This window comes from Panthera onca, chromosome A3 (assembly GCF_046562875.1).
Source record: "Panthera onca isolate mPanOnc1 chromosome A3, mPanOnc1 haplotype 2, whole genome shotgun sequence".
NCBI lineage: Eukaryota > Metazoa > Chordata > Mammalia > Carnivora > Felidae > Panthera > Panthera onca.
In genome coordinates this window covers 62,610,680-62,636,383 of record NC_138341.1, presented here as the reverse complement: position 1 = coordinate 62,636,383, position 25,704 = coordinate 62,610,680, and positions in this window count along the sequence as shown.

Genomic DNA, 25,704 nt, shown 5'->3' with positions numbered 1-25,704 from the left:
GGCCCTGCTCTGTTCCTGTGGTCCTTGTAGAACATTTCAGTGGTCCTGGTAGTTAAAAAGTAAATCGCAATTTTGAACCCCTGTGCAAATGATATGCTTACATCTGTCCAATGCAGTCAAGCACTCGTGGATTCTCAATATATGCCATAACAGATTATTTTTAAAAGACCATCACCTTAATAGTAGCTAATTTCATCCTCTTCCAGGCTTGCTGCCTAGAGGGACCCAAATTCCAGAGCCTCATGCTGCAAACTGTTATTACTCTTATTTTTCACTAGAAAATTTGCAAATGCTCAATGTGCAATTCAACAACCACAGCAATCCAATCAGAAAGCATCTTTCTTGCTATCACTGTCACTCATTGTCAACAATGTTGAGGACTATTTCCTTCACCTTTTTCTTTAGAAATATGAAACAAAGATTTTTTTTTAATTATGTTTTCTCTGGGACTCAGAGAACTTAGTTTAGAGAACTGTACATCCTTCTCTCTTTTGTCTTTTGAGATAAGGGGTAAGTCTGAAATCATTTGCTTCTTTTTTTCCCCCTACGTTCTCCAGTTTGGAGCACCTAAGGCTTTCTGATAAACTCTTTCACAAGAGCCTGAAGCTCATTTACATGAGGTGGCACCCCAAATGACTTCCACCGTCTCTAAGCCCTTTTCCGGATCCGATGGTCTTTAGATATTTTTGATCTGTGATGTAACAGATATCCAAAATCATGTGTTATTTGAAACACAAAGCAGAACATGAAACATTTGCATCTCATTACCATTTATAGAGATTGCCTTTGAGATCCAAAAGGTATAAGAATTGCTAGCAGGGAAGTGCTTCCTGCAACTCTCCATCCCCACAAAGGAATATTAAGAAAGAATTTGGGGGGCATCCGGGTGGCTCAGCTGGCTAAGTGTCTTACTCTTGGTTTTGGCTCAGGTCATGATCTCACAGTTCATGGGTTCTAGCCTTGGATCGGGCTCTGTGCTGACAGTGCAGAGCCTGGTTGGTATTCTCTCTCTCTCTCCCTCTCTCTCTCTGCCCCTTCCCACCTCTCTCTCAAAATAAATGAATAAGCTTTAAAAATTTTTAATGTTTATTTATTTTTGAGAGAGAGAGACAGAGTGTGAAGGGGGACAGAGGGGGAAGGGGCAGAGAGAGAGAGAGAGAGAGAGAGAGAGAGAGAGAGAGAGGGAGACACAGAATCCAAAGCAGTCTCCAGGCTCTGAGCTGTCAGTACAGAGCCTGATGCAGGGCTCGAACTCATGGACCACGAGATCATGACCTGAGCCATAGTTGGACGCTTAACCGACTGAGCTGCCCAGGTGCCCCTAAAATTTTGTAAAAGAATTTTCATATATATGAAATCTATATATATTTCTGTGTTTATAAATAAGTTAAAAAAAAAACATGCCTCATTACCTATCCCCTAAACTCCAAAATTTATTCCTCAATTTCAAATACAATTTTTGAGTGCCTTTTATGTGTTCAGCATAAATCTCACATTTTAGGCGAGTGTGTTTTTAAATAAAGAATAAAACAATTTTACTGGATAAAAAATGTTAGAATAGTTAAATATTAAAATGTACTAGAAAGTGACACACAATTCATAACCAACTTTTCTGGATGTATGACAGTTAACAAACTCATGGGTATTTTTGAAGAAACTACAATATATTGAGTTGCAAATGAAATCTATAATCCAGTCCTTAATCTTGTGTATTGCACAATAAATTTGGGGACAGGAAAGCAAAGGTATAGAGAGGAGAAAACAAGCCAGTAGAGGTTTGAGAGGGAGCATTAGACCATCAGTGAAACTCGCTGGAGAGAGTAAGGCTAGACCCTGCTGAATCATTTCTGGTTTTTCCCTGGAGACAGACTGAGGGCAGCAGCAGGACCAGTGATGCCAAGACCTGTGAGAGGTTGCTGATGAACCTTTGCCCTCAGCCTTCAAGAACCCTGATGCCACTGTATTCCACACACAGGGACACCTGAGCACCTGTGAAGAGAGGAAAAAACTCCAACTTCTCTTGACTATTCCCTGTAGTCAAAGGGTTTCACTGCCTTTTGAGAATCAAATAGGCTCTGTTTACCTCTCTAGCTTCATGTCTCATCCCTGACCCTTTGTTCTCCATCTTCAGCCACTTATTGAGTAATTTCAGTCCCCAAAATGCATCATCCCCTTAGGTGCTGTAATGTGACTATACTGGTTCCTCTGCTTGGAATGTACTTCTCAACGTCTTTTGGGCCTAACTGCTACTTTAGACTTGACTTTTAATGCAACATCTTCAGTGCTCCCAACACCCGGGTTATTTGCTCCCCAGCAATATGCCCCCATTTGAGTCTATATTGACCATTCCAAGTGTTTCTTACCTTTCCATAAACATTCAATAAATTATCACATCGTAAATAAGCACTTAGACTTGTATCTAGCATATCATACTCACAAAATATGAGCTGTTACTATTCTCTCACTTAAAAAATTCTCTGATTCCTTGATACTCTCCCTCACTAAAACCTGAGCCAATTTCTATCTTGTTCACCAAGACAACCCATTATCTAGCACTGTGCCAGGCACATGGTGAGTGGCAATGAATACGGGATGAAAGAGATTTAGTTACTGCACACAGCCATTGGCATTTAGAGCTCTTTTTTTCTCCTTTCCTCAGTAAAACTTCCCATCAGAACGCCAAACAAGATCTTAAAATGAGATTATTCTAGGTTATCCATCAAGATTGGCCCTAAATCCAGTGCCAAGTGTTCTTGAAAGAAAAAGGCAGAGGGAGATTTGTGTCCCACAGAAAAGGAAAGATGCAGCCACAAGCCAAGAAACTGCTGGAGCCACCTAGAAAGGATAAAGAAGCATTTTTCCCTAGAGCCTCTGGAGGAAGTGCAGCCCTGCTCACCCTGTTTACTTTGTTTGTTTGTTTGAAAGTATTTAATTTCTACTCTCTTAGCAAATTTGAGGTATACAATACAGTGTATAACTCTTGTCATGTTATATGTTAGATCTCCCCACCTTATTCATCTTATAATGGAGGTCTGTACCCTCCAACCAATCTCTCCCTAGTGGTCTCACTCCCATCCTCTGGCAATTACTTTTCTTTCTTTCTTTCTTTCTTTCTTTCTTTCTTTCTTTCTTTCTTTCCATTTTAGAGAGAAAGAGAGAGAGAGAGAGAGCAACAGAGAGAGAACAAGTGGTGGAGGAGTCAAGGGCAGAGAGACAGAGAATCCCAAGCTGACAGACCCCACATTGACAGCTTGGAGCCTGATAGGGGCTCGATCCCATGACCCTGGGATCATGACCCCAGATGAAATCAAGAGTCAGATGCTTCAATGACTGAACCATCCGGGCACTCCTCTACTCTGTTTCTAGGAGTTTTTTTATTTGTTTGTTTTGTTTTTTTTAAGATTCCATATGTAAGTGATATTGTGCAGTATTTGTCTTTGTCTGGGTTATTTCATTTAGCATAATGCCCTCTGGGTTTATCTATGTTGTCACAAATGATGGGATTTCCCTCTTTTTTGAGGCTAATAATATTCCATTATACATACAGACCACATTTTCTTTATCTATTCATCTGTTTATGGACGCTTAGATTTCAGACTTCTGGCCTCCAGAGCTATGAGAGTAGAAACTTCTCTTGAAATTGGCGATAATTTGTTATGGCAGCCATAAGGTCAAATGAGATAGCACATGTAAAACATGCCATCAGTTTCTGGAATATTCTTATTCATTCATCCAATCATTCCTTCAACAAATATAAGTATTTACCATGTCCTAGGACTGTTCCTAATACTGGGAATTCGGGGGCAAAAAAGGGAGTTAGCTCTGAGGAAATTATACTTTTTTTTTTAAATTTTTTTTAACGTTTATTTATTTTTGAGAAAGACAGAGACAGAGCATGAATGGGGGAGGGGCAGAGAGAGAGGGAGACACAGAATTGGAAGCAGGCTCCAGGCTCTGAGCCATCAGCCCAGTGTCCGACGCGGGGCTCGAACTCACCCACCGCGAGATCGTGACCGGAGCTGAAGTCGGACGCTTAACCGACTGAGCCACCCAGGCGCCCCAGGAAATTATACTTCTTATAATTTTATATAGCATTAAGTTACAAGTTCAGTTTCATTGTCACTGAATATCCAGCTCCAGTTTGTGTTTCTGAAGTGCTTTCCTTGTTCTGGTGAAACAGATGCATGCATGCACACACACACTTCTAATTTCCATACATTCTAAAGCTTCTCCTCTTCACATCCTCCACAACTCCTACTTCCAGTGCAATTCCAAATTTGCCTGCATGGAAAACAAACTGTAAAGCTGTGGCAAATATAAAGGGGTCATGCTCACTGCAAAGCACGTGTAGTATTTCTCTCAACAGAAGAAAAGCAAGCTCGCCTTCCTTATAATTGTGCCCGACTTCTCTACATTCTGGAACACCATTTGTAAACTGGATATAGGTATTTGGTCTTCATTCACATGTATTAGTTTTGTGTTTTGACTTCTCTAGACCACATAAATGGTTCCTTCCCATGGGAAAGAGCAGACGTTTCACTAATTTTATGATAACAGCTCTGTCAGCAACAGAGACTATTGCTAGTGATAGTCAACCCATGGAAGGAAGGTTATTTTCTGATGGAAGCCTTTCTCCTTAAATTAGGTTACAAGAGAGAAAAGGAAACAAACTTTGTAACACTCATGGCACCTGTACTTGAACATAACGCCTTGCCCCAAATATAGGACTGAAATTGGGATAACCCATAATATCCATATTATATCTCCCCATGTCACTGGATATATGTGTCCTTTTCTTTTGTTTTCTAAACTAATTCTTTACTTTTTATAAAGTAAATATTTCATCAGCAGTTTTTTCTTCTATTATATTTTGTAAAGATCCTTAGAAGACTCGTTTCTTTCAGGAAGTGACTGTTATGACAGAATTATAAATAGCCAAATATATCCAGATTAATATAAATGTCCTGCATGTGACAATTTGCCCCCACCAGAAGTGATTCTTTAATAAGACTGAGCAATTTACTTGAGAAAAGCACTTGACAGAGACAGAAACTGTGTCATTTGTCCAAAGGGGGACACAGACAAATATTTTCATCTGGCTAGTGCTCAATGCCTGACTCTAAGCTGCACATCACTCATGTTTTTATCCATCACACTTTAAACACTGCCGTTGTAACATGAGCAAACTGCAAAGCTCAAGTCTCACCCAGCGGATAGCTGATTAGATGGACTTCAACTTCAAGGGTGTGAACAAATGGACTAATTCTGTCAGGAAGCAGAGGCAGCCAGAAGAAAAGTAACAATATCATCTACCAGGCAATGCTAGGACAGGTAGCTCTGTCTTCTTCTAAACTTTGGAATCAGGCCAGGGTCACTGATTCTCATTAGCAACAAACCAGCTCTTTACAGCACACAGGTCCCATGGAGCTGGAGAAAATGAACCTGGTCTGTGAAATTAGAGCTTGAGTTTAATCTGGGGAGGGAGATGGGGAGACATACTTGGCAAGCCCCCCCTTCTAGGCTCACTCTTGGGCACCAAACAGCCAGAGGAGGGTAAAGAATGGGTGGCAAATAAAACACAATGGGGGGGGGGGCGGGAGGCGTATAAACTATGAAGATAGACAAAGCTTTAGGAAAGCAGATGGGGGGAAAAGGGAGAAGGAGGTAGGGGAGTGCCAGAAAACCCAAGGTGATAGAACCAAGCATAGCTTTTCAAGGTGCACCATTTTGTTCCATCTCATTTTCCTGGGCTTCTGACTTCCATAGCATCTACAGATCATTTAATCAGCATAGATTTGCTGAGCACCTACAATGGACCAGGCACTGTATCAAGAACTTTGCTTACATGAGTCTGTTTAATCCTAGCAGCAGTCTTGGGTGATCAGCTACTTTACACATAAAGATTCTGAGGTTTAAAAAAAAAATCAAGTCCTACCTGTAGTTTGTGGTGAAGTCATAATTCAACTCTAGGTTTGTCTGATTCCAAAGCTTATGTGCTTTCCATGATACCAACAGAGTAAAAATAGTGAGAGTGGTTCATTAACTTCTGCAAGGGGGAATTTCTGAAATCAATACTTTAATTTTAATAGAAAGGCAGGGCTGGAACAATGTATGCTTTAGGGAAAATCCCACTGAGATGAAGGTCCAAGAAAAGATGCTGTGTTCGTTTTAATATTTCTTGTGAAATTTCCAACAGGAGAAACTTTGTGGGATATCGTTCTCAAAAGTTTTGTGTGATGGACCACCTGGAAATAGGAATCTTCATTGTGAGCTACCAGGAGAAAGTGACATAAAAATGTAAAGTGCGTATAAAATGTATACTTTGTGCTCAGGTAGACATCACTGCACATCACATCCCAGCTAACAAGCACCCAAACATTTTCAGAAGAAAAAATAAAAATTGAGAAAATAACATGTTGAGTATTACTTTTCTTTGGTTTTCCCTTATGAATGCTTACTCTTCTACTCCACTTAAGAATCCCAGGTTTTCATGCACAATTTGAGAACACTCTGCACTTTGGGAAATGGCTTGTCCCACAACGGATTGACATTTTGAAATGTAGAGTGAATAGGTAGCAAGATGATAAAATTTACCAAACTTCTCACTTCCCAGAAGTATCTAATTACAAGAAGTTTGAGATGTTCACAGGGAAGCTCAAACCATTCAATTGGACAGTTAGGAATCTGAACTTAGAAAAAAAATCATAAATAATTGACTAGAAGCAGAGTATATAATAGAGCATGGGAAGAATGTAGCAGAGCAACTCGAAACATTCATTTTGTTGATACCTTCTTAAATTCCATATTTGCTTGGAGTTCAATGACTATTTTTTCTCAGCCTTTTGAAACATATTCTTTTAGATGAGCCTAAACATATTAATTTCAACCCTAGCCAAACCACCAACATTCCTCACTACCATCACTACCTATTGAGAGCATGGTCCCCAGAATCAGTGGTGAGTGGGTGTTTGAGTTTACCTTTTGAGTCTCTGTGAGTTATGACTTTTGGAGACTGAGTTACAAAGGAATACACATTGTTGGGCCCAATATTTTCTGTTTCTCCTCCAAATCCTTCTCTCCTTTGTCCCATGTCCCAAAACCTGGCTTTCCCTGGACCACCTCACTGGGGCTGTCTTGCAATCCCAGTTACTGATGCAGTTGGGCCAATGAGAGGCACCAGCAGGAGATCAGAGAACAGGAGGAGGGTAGGTTATGTGTTATGTTGTCCCTGCTTCCTCCGCATGAGCTGTGTTGGCAGCTGTGTTGGCCGTGGCTCCCATCTGGAAGCCCTTCTCCAATGCTGCATTAGTTTCCTAGAGCCACCATAACAAATCACCTTAAACTGGGAGGCTTACCACAACAGGAGAGTATTCTTTCACAGCTCTGGAGACCAGAAGTCCAAAATCACGGTGTCAGCAATGCATGCTCCCTCCAAAGGCTCTAGGGGAGAATCCTTTTTTCTTCCAGCCTCTGGTGGCTTCAGGTATTCTTTGGCCTGTGGCTGCAGAGAAGTTCAGTCTCTGCCTCTGTCTTCATATGGCCTTCTCTTCTCCCTGTCTGTGTCTTCCCTTCTTATAAGGACACTTACTGGATTTGGGACCTACCTGGATAATTCAGCATGATTTGATCTTGAGATCCTTAATTACATCTGCAAAGACTTTTTCTAAGTCAGGTCACATTTTGCAGGTTCTGGGTAGGTGTATCTTTTGAGGGACCATCTTTCAACCCACTGCAAAGGGCTATGACTTTGAGGGGTCCTGGCTCTTGTTCTTTTCCCTTCTCCTCCATGCTTCCTCCTGTTGCCAGGACTGCCAGGCTTTACCATCTCTTGTCAACCCCCTTAACCTTGCCCAAGATATGAATAGAATCCCTGCATTAGACTTGCTTCTCTTATCCTTTTAAATGTACATGGATCCTGGTGTGCCTGGGTGGTTCAGCTGGTTAAGTATCCAACTATTGGTTTTGGCTCTGGTCATAATCTCACAAACTGTGGGATCAAGCCCGACCTTGGCTCTGTGCTGATAGCATGGAGCCTACGAGGGATTCTCTCTCCTTCTGCCTCTCTCCTGCTCGTGTACTCTCTTTATCTCTCTCTCAATAAATGAACTTTAAAAAAAATTAAAAATCAAAAAAATAAATGTACATGGATCCTAACTAAAATAGTTACATAAATTATATAATAGAGTGTTGAGGATGCATTAAGAAAAAAAACACCAAAAAAATTAAACATGACCTTATCAACCAAGATTCTGACATGAATCCCCACTCTCAGCCAGAGACTTCCCCATCTTCAATGGAACATATCTTCCCTGATTCAGCCAGCAGGATTCACTACTGAAAACTTCAAAACACGCTTACAAAAAAAGTCACAGGGGCAGAGGAGCTAATCCTCTGTGCTTCTTCTATGTTACAAATAGACATTTTCTAATTCTGGCACTTTGTACACAGAAAGAGGTAATCTTTATAATGAAGCTCTCTTCATCTTCCACTAAGACATAATGAACTTTTATGAACATATTTACCTACATTTAGAAAATTTCCCCAAATAATAGAACAGTTCAGTGAACTAAACTGTAATAACGCTGTTTGACACCATGTACATCAATCACCTAACTTACTGTAACCTACTGGCCTTTACACTGAAAAAAAAATTTTTTTTTTGAGAGAGTGACTGAGAGTGGAGGAGGGGCAGAGAGAGAGGAAGAGACAGAATCTTAAGCAGGTTCCACATTCAGTGTGGAGCCCATGGAGCCCAAAACAGGGATTGATCTCATGACTGTGAATTCATGGCCTGAGCTGAAATCAAGAGTCGGACGCTTAACCAACTGAGCCGCCCAGGTGCCCCTTAACACTTTTTAAATAATTTGTCTTACGTTGTGGGAACAGTAACCCACACTCATATGTGTGTTTGCTCCTTTCTGATGTTTAACCACTTATTCTCTCCCTCGTTGCTGATCCAGCTCTATGTGAATGTATGCAAGGCACAAACTATTGGCCAAATTAAAGAGAATTCTGCTAAGATATTTTATTTGAATATTGATTTTTTTAATTGCCCATTTTCTCATTTGTAGATTGATTGGGTTGGATTGGGTGATTTGATCTTTAAGGCTGTTTTCTAGAAGGTCCTGGAACTTACATAAATTGGCCCATGGAACTCAGCCACTCCATCATGTCATCACCATGATGTCATAAGAAATCCTAAGGCCCTGAGGGCTCCTATTGAATAAAGTGAAATTGTTTAACTTTCCAACTAAATTTGGAAAGTGTTCTATGTGTCTGGATTGAATTCTACTCGTGGAATCTGCCTCCTGCTGACAAAGGCCAAAACTAGTCTAAAACCCTCTGTAGCCACTGCTTCAGCAAGTTCAAATCAAATATCCGACCACACCAGTACAAAAACAAACAAATGCACAGAAATAGGCCTTGGTGCTACTCCTGGCCTTCCCTTATTCTGTGGGGGTATTTAGCCCTATCAAATTTCATTTGCTTCACAGCTCAGCGCACCTCTTCCTGCCAGGTGCGTGTACCTAGAGAAACTGGATGCAGGTAGACTATCGAAACCATGTTGCTAACAGAAGGTCTATGCCATCAATCATTCATTCATTTGTTCCTTCATTCATTCATGCCAAATCTCCCAAATGTGCCATTTGTGTCTTCAAAATTAGTGCTTAATATCTGCTAGACAAACTTCAAACATGAGATCATCTCTTAAAATATCTAAATTGAATCTTCCCTATATGGTTGGTGTTCATGTAACAATTTAAGGGAAATAGTGCAAGAAAAATGATATAGAGCAAATGGGGGAAATGCATATACAAATGTGCATATATTCATATGCATATGTGAAATATGTGTGTATATATTTAAAATTATGGTTTGAAAAGCTTTTGCCAAAATTCAGGACTTCGTGTAAAAATAGCTTCATGTCTGTATCAGTTAGTTTCTCTTGGAAACTTTAAAAAAATATAATATTTTTTGATGGCTTTACCCTGTGCTGCCCAGCTACATTAAGATAACAGTAAACTACATTCTTATGGCTGTCATAACATTTAGCTTGGTGCTGCTTGCGATGTGAGTAATCTATTAAGATATATAAGGTGCAAAATGCTGCCTTTGTGTCTTGGAGTTCCAGCTATCAGCTGTAACAACCAAGTGTGATTACTGCCAGTGTGGGGCCTGGCTGCTTCCCACCACAGCCCTCATCGGCCAGAGACTCTGCAGCAGTGACCCCTGGCAGCCTGGGCCACCGCCACTGGGGCCGCCCAGCGCTCCTTCTCCCAGCCTCTGTTTCCTCGACTCCCTCCCCTCTCCTCTTTCTTGCCTGTCATCAATCTTACTAAAATGACAGCAGACAGATGTTAGCCTTTGCAAAGATCAAATGAAATCTATGGCTCTGGGGCTGTTCACCAGCAGATCAGTCTACACCCCATGCAGGCACACACACTGGCAACAACCCACCTAGAATCAATTCGCCAGCCATTGCAAGTATCCCTCTGTAGGCATGGGCCACTCAGAAAGGGATTTTGACAAAATTTAATCCTTCAGTTGCTTCAGAGAGGTTTGATGACGGAATGCTGGGAATTTCCTGTGAGTGTGTGTGTGTGTGTGTGTGTGTGTGCATGCGTGAGCGCGTGCACGCATGCGTGCACTCACTTACATTTGAAAACAATTACTAATATTCAACTTAGAGAAGACGGTATTTACTTTGGCCACAAACTCATGATTTTTAACCCCTTCTTCCAAAAGTTGGACTCTGCCAAAGCATCCCCCACACTTGCCCTTGAGTTTTCAGATTTGTCTTACTGAGCAAACATTACTCCATAGCAGAACTATGTTGAATGTGCCCTTGTCTCATGCAATTTCTTTACATCAATGTACAGGACTATTTATCCCCAATAGAAATGTTTACCTAATCTGGAAAATGTCAGGCCATATGGTGTACATTGTATGAATTTCATCCATCCTTTTTAACTCTTTCTGGAAGTCTTTTTTTCCTCCTGCTGCCCGTTTGTTGTGGACCAGGCAGAAATGATTAAAGGGGATGGAACTCAGAAGAGGGGGGCAGGATGGGAAGGAAGCAAAGAGAAGCCCAGATGGGGCACGGGAGAGCTTCTCTCTTTACTGAACGCGACATCTTGTAAACCAAAGGCTAAAGAAGTCTGAGGATCAAGGCAACCTTTGTGCAGAGTTAGAGCAAGTCCAGAACAATAATAATAAAAAAAAAAAATACACACACATCAACAGTGACCTAAAGATGAATATGATGCATTATTAATAATAACATTCCCATGGGCTACCTGAAATTCAGAAAGACCAAATCACCTTTAGGCTCTTATTTCTCTCATCAGTTACTAGAAATAATGAAGTCTTAACTGCATGAAGAAAAGAGCAACCCTCCAGTACTTTGAGCTGAAGCAAATGTTTCTGTAATGTATCTTTCTACAGTATCTTAGTAAAAAGATAGATAGCTATTTAAAATAAGCGATATCAAGGAAGAATAAACTATTATGTTTGTGCCAATGCTTATTCATGGTTTTATAACAAGACATATCTGTTTTCTTCATATAAATCTTGACTCTATATTTAGAGTTTGCAAACAATGATTCTAGTTTTTGGCTGCCTGCCACTTCTGATAGAAAGCTGGGATAGCCGTACTACATTACTATAACATTAAAAAAAATTCCCAAAATTCCATGTGGGGAACTTCCTAACATGCAAGAGAAAAGTATAGTGTTCACAGAGAGAGAGGGAGAGAGAGAGAGAGAGAGAGAGAGAGAGAGAGAGAGAGAGAAGGAGGGCAAAGGTTTATAAATTTCAGGGAGCGAATATTATTTTTTTTTTTGGTCAATCTTCCTAAATTAAAGGTATCTATGGTAGCTGTAGAAATGGAGTAGAGAAGAAAGACGCCCCCCTCTCTGTCTTAGCCTCTTGGTCAATTCTGAAAGAGTGCTTGAGCATTCATCAAACAGTCAACAGGACCAGTTTTAGCAATGTCAAGTAATCTGATATGTATTAAAGTTCTAGTCTCCTCTTTTTTATATCTAATAGTCCTGAAAACACTTAGCGGGTACCAGAAAATTGTCATTAACTTAATTTTGTTCTTGGTTGTAGGGAAAGAGAAAAAGAAAGAAATAACCCTCTAGGATAGGCAATTCCGTGGACTTGATAGTCTAATAGTATTTTGGACGTGTGGAATACACTCAGGAAATTTCACTCATTTAATTACTGTAAGCTCATTCATACACTCACTCAACCAAATCCTCTTGTTTCCACGCACTGTGCTGAGTACTAAGGATGTGAAGCTCAAAGACAGGATATCTCCCTCAAGAGTCTCCCATTCAGATGCGAAAGTCTTTGCAGGAGGTTATGATAGGCATCCTGTGGGACTCCGTGATCTCAGTGAGAAAGGAAACTTAACAGTCCTGGGGTGTCAGTGTAGGATATGGGAGATGACACCTTCCGAGCTACCTTAAAGAGAGTAAAGGGCAGTTCTGGCAATCTAGGACAAGGACAGAGGCTTGAGAGAGCATCTGAGTCGCTAGATGTGGTCACAGGATGCACACACTGATCAGGGGCAGGGGGCGGGTGGGGGAGATGATGGAAGCAGATGAGGGCAGGACAGTAGGAGGTTAAATCAAAGAGCCTTGAATCTAGAATGCCACGGCCTGAATGAAAGACATCAACAACTGTGAGGCTGCCACTAAAATTCTGAGTAGGTAAAATCTTAATGGAAAAGACAGAGAAGCCATCAAAAGATCTGTCTTAACCTGAAAGACATATGTAAATATAGGAATTAAATACAGTGACTAAAAGACAGTTCCAAGACTCAAAACTAAGCCTATAATTTTGACATTACATGCAACTGAAAGATGCCCAGTGGCCCTCAGTCCTGAGATTAATTCAGAAAAACACAACTGATTCAGGCAAATTGAGAAAGGATACTTCAGAAAAGTAAGAAAAAGGTGGTGGAGGAGGGGTGGAGGGTAAGAGGTCACGGTGAAACAGATTTGAGGAAAACTTTGTATTAGTCTGGATGAACTTTGGTCACTAAGTTGAATATATTACTAGTAAATTGTTTCTTATTGGAAAAGAGAAAAAGAGAGCAAGGACAGTGGACACGGACACTCTAACTAGACTTGGAATAAACAACCGAGGTTATTTCAGGCAGTACAATGTTTAATCACATCTAGAAAAGAAAGTCAAATGCATTAGTTCCATTTACAACCAATGTTGTTCAGCATATCAATTAAAAGCACAAAGTGCTTTCCCCACATTCCTTCTACCCAATTTTCAAATATTTATTGGTGCATTATACTGCACATTTCATGACAATTAGTGTGGAAGTGATACAAGACCCAGAGAACACACTGAGCTTTTCATTATGAGAGTGGATTGAGCGGGACAAAGACTAAATTGTTAATATCTTAAAAACAAGAGCATTAATTATTAAACAGAAGTAGTAATGTATGGAGTTATCTGTGAGAGAAGTGCAATGTGCCATTTTACCCAGTTTTTAAATCCACCATTTGCGGAGTTCTAATGATAGCCTTATTAAGTTATATAGATAGTTGAGCAATATATCACTGAATCAGATGTCTTAACTAAGGATACTGGCAGCAGGCCCACAAAACAGAAATTTAGAATCCCACTCGGGTTACCTTGATTCTTATTTTGAATGAGTCAATATGGGGCAAAGTCGCAAATAAAGGATAATCAATAGTATAATTTGAAAGGTAGGCTCATCTTCACAGATAGGTAAAATCAGAACATACATGGAAGGAAGAAAGGAAGGGAGGGAGGAAGGATGGGAGAAGGAGAAGGAGGGAGTGAAATAGGGAAGGAGGGAGGAAAGAACAAGAATGAAAAAGAAACTCTGTTCCCTGGATATACTCAGCTCACAAATCAACTTACAATGAAAATGTCTGTTTGTAGAACCACTGAAATAGACAATAAAGAGGTATGTGTGTGGTGGGGGTGGGGGTGTTTCCAAAAAATTCAATAAAATTGCTCTTTGTCTCTTAGATGAATACTTGATGAACAAATATTAAGTAAGATAAAACCCATACATCTAAAATCCTTGTGGCCTACTCAGTAACTCAGTAGGATATTTAAACATCTCTCAGGAAAAATTAGGCAAGAGCATAAATTATGTCCTTTCAGATAAATGCTTCCTTGTGATTCTTCCTTTCCCCCAACCTGAGCGCTGATGCCGGTTTCTTGTAGAGTCAAGGACCAGAAGCAGAGGGAAAGAGCTGGGGAAGAGAACCCAAAACGGAGGTGGTGGAAAATGCCTTCCTATGATGAATACATCAAACTTTAAGTATTTAGCAATTTGTATGATGGAAAGGGACACATACTGAAATCTTAATCTCAAATATATCAAACTACCTTAGCCAATTTCTTTTTCCACCTTAAACTTCATTCCAGGAGCATTTTTCAAATATGCTGCATATCAGAGTGAACGCAAGCTATCTGACTGCAAATTTGCCTCCATATTAAAACACTTACTCTGTTGAAGTGCTTTGAAACTGAAGTGTTTTTTCTTGCACTCTCATGTCCTTAAGGTTGGAGAAACATCTCAAAATTATGCACTCTAAACATGGATTACACATTGCCACCTATAGTTGAGATTAGGTTTTCTAAAAAGTGTGTAAAATAACACTCATACCTTCAGGAAAATAGCAAAAATGTCCCCTTCAGCTCCTTATTGCTCAACATGTGGGCAAAACAAAATAATAAATAAGTAACAAAAATTATGGGACACAATATTTACTGAGCCAGCCACTTCACACTCATTATCTCGTTTAATTCTTACAGGTTCCTTATGAGACCAGTGTTACTCTCTGCTTCGTAAATAAGAAACAAAGGTCAGCTGCATTAATAACTTGCACGTAGTTCCAAATGGAGGGACTGCTATTCAGATCCAGCTCTACCCAACACGAGAATACATGCTCTGAAACACTATACTCTTCTGCCTCTCCCCATTAACTGGCCCTGTTCAAATGAGCAACATGAACACTTGCCCCATCTTTCCTGCAGAATCAAATGGGACCTTCACAATAAATCCCAAACCTTGGCTTTCTCGGCAAAAGCCTTTAGGAAATGGTTTAGCTCTGGGCTGTGCCTTCCTCCCCAGGGCCCCCAAAGGCACAGGATCAGCAGCCAGCCTGTTGCTACAGAAACATCCCAACACCGCATATGTCTTCAGTGTCTTCAGGGCTGGAACAACTGTCCTTTCTTGGGCTCTAGGCTCTGCACTGGAGTCCCCCAAGGGGTTAATCCATGCCATTCCAAAGTTCAGTGAAGGGACAATCAGAACTGAACAGCAGGGATTTTAGAATGTTAATCGCCCGCTCTCCTCCGATTGGCCCAGAACAAATGCAGGGTACAGTAAATTGTCCTTGTCAGCTCAGCTCACATGATGATATGCTTTATTTCTAGACATGCCTTGAATCTGTCCCCTGAATTTATGTTCAGAAAATAAACACTTCCAGACGGCAATAAAGCATTCAGTTGTGGCTGGCGATTGCACAGTCTCAGACCCACCAAAGCTCTTTTCTTGGGAGGTTTTAAAGGTTTGACTGGTCCAGGCTCCAAAATCATATTTCCTCTGCTTACCAGCCTGGCATGCAAGTGTGCTATTACAACCAGAACCCCAGTTTCATGCTTGTTCCCCATTTGTTCCCCCATCTCCACTCTCTTTCCGTCCCCCCACTTTAGCATTTTCTGCTACAAACACTTTCATTTGGGGTTCCATTCAGGCAAAACTTTCTTTTTTGCCAATTTGCCAAATGAGAAGGAAGTTGCCCAACCTATTTCATTCCTGTCATAAACCACGAAAGATTATGACGAGGAAATATTACCACACTGCCCAAAATTTAGGCAGTCACTTACCACGTTCATAATTTTTGTCCAGATCTGAGTATTATTTATATTATTATTTACTCGATCATAAAAAATACTTTAAATCAACTCCCATTTCATTTCTTAATTTTGTTTTCAGGAATAAATCAGGGATTTGAGGACTCTACATATGTTTTCTAATACATCTAAAAATAAATATAAATGCTATTACATTATTTCAAATTCATCAAAGTATCCACTAAAATCATTGTGTATATTATCAGTATGCATGCCATACACTCAGAGAAAGACAATTCTAGAACAACACGGTGTTCCCAAGGAAGATCAAATAACCACAATATAAATAAATAAATTGCAATAGTAATAAGGATATCAAAGATTCAGGATATGAGTTTCTTTCATAAAAGCTAAATTAAACAGCTGTTTCATTTTCACCTGAGATGGCCAATGGGACAACTTGTATTTAGGTGATTTGCTGATTAGATTGTGTGATGGTCTCTGGGTGTTGCTGATAAACATGCAGCCCACCTGAAGTGTTTGTTTGCACCTTGTAATTTTTATGGTCACACTCTAATTCTACCTTGCTATCCTTGGGTGGCATCTCCTTGCAACATGAAGCTGCTAAGACTTTGGCAAAAACGAAATGAAAGCAGACCAACCTCTGAAGGAGGTGACAGGCAGGACAATTCCACGGGGAAGAGTATGGGGTCTCACTGCAGATTGCAAGGTGTCAGGGATTGAGCTGGCATTTACAAGTGTCCTTTAACTTCGAGAAGGGATGGGGTGCCTTGGTGGCTCAGTTGGTTAAGCCACCGACTTCGGCTCAGGCCATAATCTCACGGTTTGTGAACCTGATCTCACGGTTCGTGTGTTCGAGCCCCGCATCAGGATCTGTGATGACAGCTCAGAGCCTGGAGCCTGCTTCGGATTCTGTGTCTCCCTCTCTCTCTGCCCCTCCCCCACTCCCTCTCCCTCTCTCTCTCTCTCTCTCTCTCCCTCCCTCCCTCAAAACCAAATAAACATTAAAATGAAAAAAAAAAATTTACATAAGGGAAATTCAGTGACTTCTTCCATTTCTAAGTGAAATTCTACAGAAGAATATAGGAGCTACAGTCCGTAATTAAAACAGTATGGTTTGGCAGATAATAAATTGCATCAAATGTTAGCAACTCAGCTACCAGCACACAGTTTCACTGAACTGTGAGCCCCCCACTTCCTTTCATGGCTTCTCTCTTTTATTGTAGTGACATTGTAAGCCCTCTTTTCTTTAGGAGGGGACTATAGACATCTGTTAGAAAGCATTCTTAGAACTTTCTCACATTCTGGACCAAGATACTATGACAACATTCCAGTTCACACATGGAACAATTTTAATGCAAATATTAAGTTGAGATCTTACTTAACTCAGAGAAATGGTTGAGACCCATATTCCTACATTGTAATTTTCTCTTCACTGTCTCTCTACTTTTAGTTAATATTATTAGTCTAATACTACTTGCTTTAAGTTTGATCTAAACTTCTTATTTCAGAAAGTTTAAGGAGCTTTTGTGTTTAGAGGTCATTGTTGTCCATAAGCAAAGATCTTCCAATTAAGATATGAAGAGAGTGTGGGGTCATAGAAAATGAACTTTAAGTTCGAAAGTGTAAGAGGAATGCTAATATAAGCTGCAAACTGTGTCGGTTGTCCAAATAAATTAGAATGGGAGTTTTAAGAATTTTATTATTCTTTAATTATTTAGTTAACCAATACTTACAGAGTACCAACTGTACATCAGGTATTGGCGATGCAATGGTGCCTAAGACAGATAAAGCCCCTGCCCTCCTGGAGAGTATGCTCCAGTGGTGGAGAAAGACAAAAAGACTGTAAAGAAAAATAGAAATAATGAAAGAAATACAAGAAAAAGTGGAAACGTAATACAAAGTTAGGAAAGAAGAGAAATGTAAATAGTGTAGTTAAAAAGTCCTCTCCAGAAAAGTCTAAGACATAAAGAAAAAGGAATAAGCCATATAAAGAATATTCTAGGCAAAAGTAATGTGTGTGAACATCATGAGCAGAAATGAGATGGGCAGATTTGAAGATGAGGCCAGACCACTGTGGCTGGAATGGAGGGAGGGCAGAAGGGCACAAGTGAGACTGGAGAGCCACGAAAGATGCCATCCGGTGGGACCATGGTGGCTTTGGGGATGAGTTTAGATTTGTTTGTTTGTTTGTTTAATACATACAGTGATAGTTGTTGAAGGATTTTAATCAAGAGACAAACTTCTCACAATGTCAAGTTGAAGAAAATGGCTTCCACTGAGAAGGTGGGTGAGTGGGGTGAGGGCAGCAGGAGGAAGACGTACCAGCAGCTATTGCTTCGTTCCCAATGAGAGATTGGTGGAGGGGGTGGCCAGGCTAGAGTGATGGCATGAACAAGAAAAAAACTGACACAATTTAAATATATATGTTAGAGGTAGACTTACTAAATTTTCTGAAGAGTTGGTTATGAGGTCTGTGAGGAAAAAGGAGAAATCAAGGATAATTCCTAGATTTCTAACTTGAGCCGCTGGAAGCATAGTAGTATTTACTGATGTGTGGAAGGCTGAGGGGAAAGTGGATGAGGGAAACAACAGGCTGAATCAAAAGTTTAATTTTAAACTAGTCATTGTTGGACTGACTTTGAGCCACCTGAACTGTGATCCTGAGTAGGAAGTTGGACATGGTCACAGAGAAAACTCTCTCAGAAAATTTGAGCTGAAGTCTGATGCCTAAGTCTATGTTCTTTCTACTCTACCATGAAACCAGTCAAATGAGATTTCACCTTCTGAAAACCTTTAGTGTTTTTTGGTTCTAACATTAACTTGACAAACATAAAATTGTTTATGATTGATCTTTTGGAATCATATCGCTGTAGGTATTGTTAAACTCTTTATAGGCTCGTGTGTTAAATCTTTGCTTATGTATTAGTTCCCTTAAAAGAAATAAGGCATGAAGCCTTGAACTTATTTATCTGCCCTCAAGTACCTACTATAGTGTAAGTCACATCTACATAGTCAGTAAATGGTCAGCTTGATAAATTTCAACAGATTGGCAAATTGCATTTGATACTAAGCTATATCCCATAATGTCTCTCCAGTTAACAATTTTTTAACTGTCTTCTCTTTTTAAAAAAGAAGAAATAATTGTGAAATAATCCATTTTCACTCTTGCAAAGTAGTGGCCATGTGTTGAGATTAAAAGAGGTGGTAGAATATCAAGCCAGGAAAACACATAGGTTATGTCTTCATAATAGCTTCAACTATTTTTATTTTCGCTGAACAATGAGTTTAACATTCTCTTTTGGTATCGTTTAAAAAAAAATCATTGAATTCTAGCAGCACTGGATTGAAAACTGGTTAAAAGAAAAAAAAAACCTTAAGAGAAATCACTGGTTATCAGCTAAGAAATTAGTTGATGGCCTCTGAATCATATGTGGCACTGGTGTTCCATAAGTTTATTAACAATCCGAAAGATGGGGTGAATAACAGGGCAGCAAATTTATCAAAACCACATAATTATTCAGATACTAAACATAGACGTAGTCAAGAATAAGGGGTAGGAAGAACTTGAGAAAGACCAAAGGCGTTAAGTAATCAAGCTCCACAATGGTGAATGGAATTGAGTGTAGCAAGTTCAAGGTAAGACCCAGTGGAAGAAGCAATTCAAAGGACTCATTCACAGTACACTAATGGCTTCTGAATTACCCTCAGCCTCTCAAGAAAGAAATTGAGACGCCACCGTCGACAGCTCAAAGAATGTGTTGACTTGACATACAGGAGAAGATTTAAAAAATAAGTAGGATATTGGGTTGTAATAAGAAAGAAATCAAGGATAATGTGAAAAAGAATACATCTTTGTTATAGATTAAGACATCTTAATAGTCATTCAGGAAATATGGAATTAAAAGGTCACCTTGAATGTTGCCTTTAGTTAGGAAGACTTCATCACTTTAAAGAGATAAAAGGGAAACATGGGGGAAAATCTAAAGAGAAGAGTAAAACCACCTCCCCAAAATGCTAGAATTCCATACAGAAAGCACGAGAGATTTCATGTCTTCAGCAAAAGAAACAAAACAATAAGTGAGAAAAGACTGTGAATGAGAAAAGGAAAGCCAACGTGAATTTTTAATTGTTTTCTAAGTATATGTGGATGTGCAAGGGTGCTGGCATGAAAAGATGTGACGTGGTGAATGGAGTTTTACAATAGGTCTTATTTAGACAGGCTGGAAGCTGAGCTGGAGATCAGAACACACAGATAGCCTTATGTGACACCTCGGCTCCAAGCCTTGTAAACCGTTGTAATGTCTTTGTTACACATTCTAAAAGAGAAAGGGCATTTTTAGTTACAGAGTATTTATAACCATTAAGATCCTAGAGGAATGCTTGACAGGGAATATCTTTGCATCTGGAAATGATGAAAAAAATCCATGGAGACATCTGCAACAGAAGAAGAGCTAGTGTCATAAGGTCAGTTTTATCAGGTGGGCCACCACTACAATCCAGGGAGATCTAGAAAATCCGTTAACTGTTCACATGAATAGGTGTTCATTCAATAATCTGTTCTTACCCACCAGTATCAATTCCTTAAAGGAAGGAACATGGTGTATCTATCAGTCAGAGTCCGTTCTCAAACTATTTGACCAGAGTTTTTAAAATGGGCTATTTAAAAATTGTGTTAAGGAAACCAAGAAGGGTAGTGCAGTATCATAGGTCCAGAAACAGTGGTGTCTTTACCACCCCTTGGCCCAGAATGGCCTGGGGGAGGAAGCAGGTGTTAGAACCTAGAAAGAGTACCTATGCAGAAAACACCCCCTGAGAGGAGACTCCTTTCAGTAGTAGAGCCTGGCCACACAGAACAGGGTGGCAGAGGGAGGGCTGGAGGCAAAAAACACTCCAACCTCTCTCCTTCCAGTGCATCGCACTGGCTCGGAGCTGAAAAGAGCCTGTTGATAACATTCACAAAGATCAGGCTTCCATGATACAGAGCAAGCAGAAGAAAAGTAGGGGGTAAATGTGGAAGGGTAGCAAAGATGACCAGCACATGTTTTTTGTTAACCTTTTCGTCTCTATGATTTAGGAGTATCTGGCACATAGTAGATAGTCGATGTCACTTGAATGAATGAAAAGGAATGAATGCACAGAAGATAAAAACACTAAGTTGTCTGATCGTGCAGGATACACAAGGCAGTACTGGAAAGATGTGGACACTGTTTTTTATGATATCAAACACAGTCCACACAATAGGAGGAAGCGAACAGGGGTATGATATAGGCTATTTTTAATGGTGCAGTTTACCATATTTCAAGGATAATTTGAAACAAAAACTAGCAATTATTAAGAATCTAAACAGACAAACTGAACAGATAAAAATGGCTGAAGGTCAAAGTCATTGACTTAGTTCTTTAAAAACAGATTTTAGGTATCAATTGAGCACATTCTTCATTCCATTTCCTCATGTGACTTAGAGATATAATAATTTAGAGTGCATTACTGGCTTGCAGTGACCACTGTGCTGATTGATGGAGTAGACGGTCTATTTTAAATGAAATGTATCTAGGTTGCTTCCTATCTTTAGTGGAGAACTTTTTTTTAAAACAGTTTTATTCACCAAGTTTGAGACCATAAGTTTACTTGTAAAAATTTCTAAAGCTTACGGGGCACCTGGGTGGCTCAGTCGGTTAAGCGACCAACTTCAGCTCAGGTCATGATCTCACAGTCTGCGAGTTCGAGCCCTGTGTCAGGCTCTGTGCTGCCAGTTCAGAGCCTGGAGCCTGCTTTGGATTCTGTGTCTCCCTCTCTCTCTGCCCCCCCCCCCCGACTCATTCTCTCTCTCTCTCTCTCTCTCTCTCTCTATCAAAAAATGAATAAACGTTAAAAAAAAAAATTCTAAAGCTTGGAACAAGCTAGTCATCACTGGAACTTTTTTCTGTCCAGAAAGAAGCCTCTGCTCCCAAACTATATTTCAGTTTTCTTCCATCCTAACTCCTTGGAATCCTTCGGGGTGGATCAGCATTGAAGCTTCACATGACACAGCAATGCGGCCTCTGTGTTTACGCCCCTTCACGCCCCTGTTATAGCTGCAATCTCTTACCTGAAATGTTTAAAGAGAAATTCCCTCAGGCACAGGGTGTGCTTTCATTGATCAACAAATAAGTACTAATGTAACAACAGGCAATTGGGAATATATGTTTTTATAGCAAACAACTTGTGCTATGAGACTACTGGAGAAAGTGCTATTTCGTCATGATTTCAGTATCTTCCTTCTTTGGCCCAGTGGTCATCGCTCTTGATGATTTCCAAGGCAAGAGCCTTCTGTCCCCTCACATTTCCCTTCAGAGTTTGTTCCCTTCCGGAGCTTCATGTCTCTTCCCACCCCTACTTGTGTCTTATTTGTGTACGTTCTTTACAGCAACGTCCTCTGAGGACAAAGATGGAGCTCCCTCATTTCTGTGGTCCCTGCAACACGAACAATGGCACTTACTGAGCATTTGTAAATTTTACAGCTTGTATAATCATCTCTCTCTCTTCCTCTTCCCCCCTCCCCACTCACTCGTTTTCTCTCTCTCTCTGTCTCCCTGTTTCTCTGCACTTCCCTCCTTTCCTGTCTCTTACTGGAAACATTAGTATCTGCTACAACTGCAAACTTAGTTCGGTGGGGGGGGGGGGGGGAGCGGCGCGGGAGGGGGAGGGAATCAAAACAACCAGTAACGTGTATTAATCCAAGCAGCTTATAGAGCTTAAATCATTTGTCTGCTCCAAATCAGTTGCTAACTATAAATATTCCCAGGAAATGTCTTGCCAAACAAGCTCTGGTTTGGAATCACAAATGAACAAAGTCCTTGAAGAATAAGGGGGCTTGTGTCAGGGGTTTTCACGGAATAAGTTGAATTTCCAGAAGCCACAAGCATTGGGAATGAGATTTTACATAGAAGAAATCAAAGGGGAGAGGGTTTTCTTGTTTCACAAAAGCTGCACAAAGGCAAGAATAATGACGACAACAATGATGCTGGTACCGCCCAAACAGTGACCATTTCTTGATCATTTACTATTTGCCAACACCTATTCTAAGTGCACACCTCATCAGCTCATTTGCGCCTCACAAGAACCTCTGACTTCTTTTTGTTTTACTGGCTATAAATCCAGCACCTGTGGAAGCATTCAATACGTAGTTTTAGAAACAATAAACTAAATTCATGGTGTCCTGTAAGAGTATCTTTGATAAGCAAATAGCTTTGTATAGTTCAAGCAAATAGCTTTAAATAGTTTGAAATAATTTACCAGCTAGAGATGGGGCAATGCCATTAAACACATGGAGTTTATGATCAGTTCTGCCACAAATTACATGCACTTCTGGCCAGGCTACTTTGCCTTTTTGAACTCTAAGTTTCTCTTCTGTAAAATTAGGAAATTAGATTATTTCTAAGATATATTCTAACTCAATAAATGGTATGGTTATGAACCGATCAGAGTTAAACTTTTCAAGATGGGTTTGGAATTAACTTAACCTAGAGGGCCCAGAGGGACATCATTTTTCTTTGCAAAATCACTTATTTCACATGTATTGAGGTTCCATTATGGTCAATATACCTATTAGTGGAACTGTCTTTATTATACTTTCCAGATCCAAATGAAGGAGTCAGAGTTCTGGGATATCACCTGTGTGGATGCCACAATGCTAGAATCAACTCATTACATCCTTTCCAGAAACATCCTGGATCTGCCCTCAAGCAGCCCTGTGATCTAGTCTCACTGGCTAATAGCTGAACACGTGCCTTGGAGAAAAAGCAAGCCAGGCTTCAGAACTTTCACACCGATATGCCAGGCTGCTTCTCGCCTGCCTAAACTCAAAACCATGTGTATCCTTTTTTCAACTCAAAGCACAGGATATCAACATTTCAAATATTCATCAGACAATTCAACCATGAATTGAGTGTGAGCCATTCCTGGTCCAAAGCTGGTGTGAGACATCTGAAGTATAAGGAGTGCTGCCAAATGGGTCATGAACAGCCATTCCTTTCGAATCTCTAGACTCTATCCCTGTGTTAACGTAGACCAGCAGAAAGATCTATGCCTGAGCCACACAACATCATCTTCCCTCCTTTCCTCTTCTGAATTAAGATTGAATATTGATTCTTCAATGCTGTAATTAAAAGAAATGGGATCCATCGGAACGTTTCTTTTACTTAATCAAATCATAGCAGAAACACTATCTGCTCCATTACTAAGCACACCTTAAAGACAAGCTTGTAGGTACCGGAATTGGAAGAAATTTAGAGAGCATGTAGGTGAAGGAACGTGGCATACAACTCAGTCTCTGGATTGTGGAACCCTCATTCTGAAAGAGGTTATCAGTTGGTATTTGTGGCGAAAACCAGCCGTTCCCAACAAACAGTTCCATTTCCTCCTGGGCATAGGTGGGTCTCCAGAGCCACTGAGAGGAAGGAGCTAAAAAGGAAGCCACTTTTCAGCACACAGCCGCCTGGGCGCTCTGCTTCTATTCAACACTAACTTTATTAAGATATCAGAGGCAGAGCAGGTAGGTGGCTGCAGGGGAAACTGTGAGTGAGCAAAAAGGTGGGGGGAGGCAAGCACTTAATAAAAGATATTTCTTTTCCTTTTTTTAATCTAAGTCTGGCAGGAGCACCGTTAAAAGGTGATTGAGAGTTGGTGATTTTTTTTTTTTTTAAAGAAAAAGCACTTTCTCCTTCTAAAGAGAAAGAAAGATGCCCATTTTCCCCAATTCACTTAGTGCACAGAATGTTTTCCTCTAGGTATTCATCCAATTAACTGGTCAGACAGCTGGAATTTGATACAGGGAATAAACAATTCTTCAAAGAGAAGCCACTCAGCGCTTTTCTTTGAGGACCTCTCTCCCCCTTCCAAATACAATGCTCCCCCCGCTCCCCCTTGCCTTTTCCCCCCTTGTTCCCTATAATCCCAGGTCTGGCCTGGATGTCACAGCTTCAGAACTGAGAACTGTCATCCGTGGTCTGCCACTCTCCCCACCCTGCCAGTAATGACACTTTAGTCCTGTGTTAATTGCCCTACTGCAGCTCGGCTATCAGCCAGGGCCTGTCTCACATTTACTGACTGCAGACGTGAGTGGAGTGAGTGAGCAAGCATGCAGGGGTCGCGGCTCAGAGGAACCAAGTTCAAGGGCACCGAATGGTACAGACGCATAAGCAAGGGAATGGTATGTAAGCAATAAAGACATAAAGGTTAGGATCAGGGCTAGTAGCACAATAAGCAGCTGTGATAACCCAGTTTGTTTATAGATTAAGAATTTACAGTAAAATCCTCAACTTGCAGCCTACGTTTGTTAACACTTTAGGAGATGTGTCATTTCTTTACATTATTGCTTGTTCCATCTTTTGTGCACTCTGCAAACATCTGTGGCCATCTCAGGGATTTTTCTCCCCTTCTTTTTCCAATATTAGAAATGTACAGTCATCACAACAGCTAGAAATAGATGCCAAACCCCAAATCTCAGTGTTTGGAAGCAACAGCTACAAATTCCTAAAGACAGCCACTTCTAGTGTTACCACACTGGCGTCCCATTAAAAAATCTGTATTTTTCAAGCTGCAAAATGTTCTTTTGCACTCCATCTTTCCTAATTTTATTTTAATACACTTAAGTAGAGTAAGTGAAATTTCATTAGAATGCCTATAAATTTGGCTCTATATATGTTGTGCTAACTTTCTTTTTAAAAATAGATTTCAGACTATAACCAAGCATTTGGTGAAATCACCACGGTGCTTCTTAACTGTCCTAGGAGGCCCCCATCAGAAGTACAATATATTGTACTGTAACTATTGATCCGA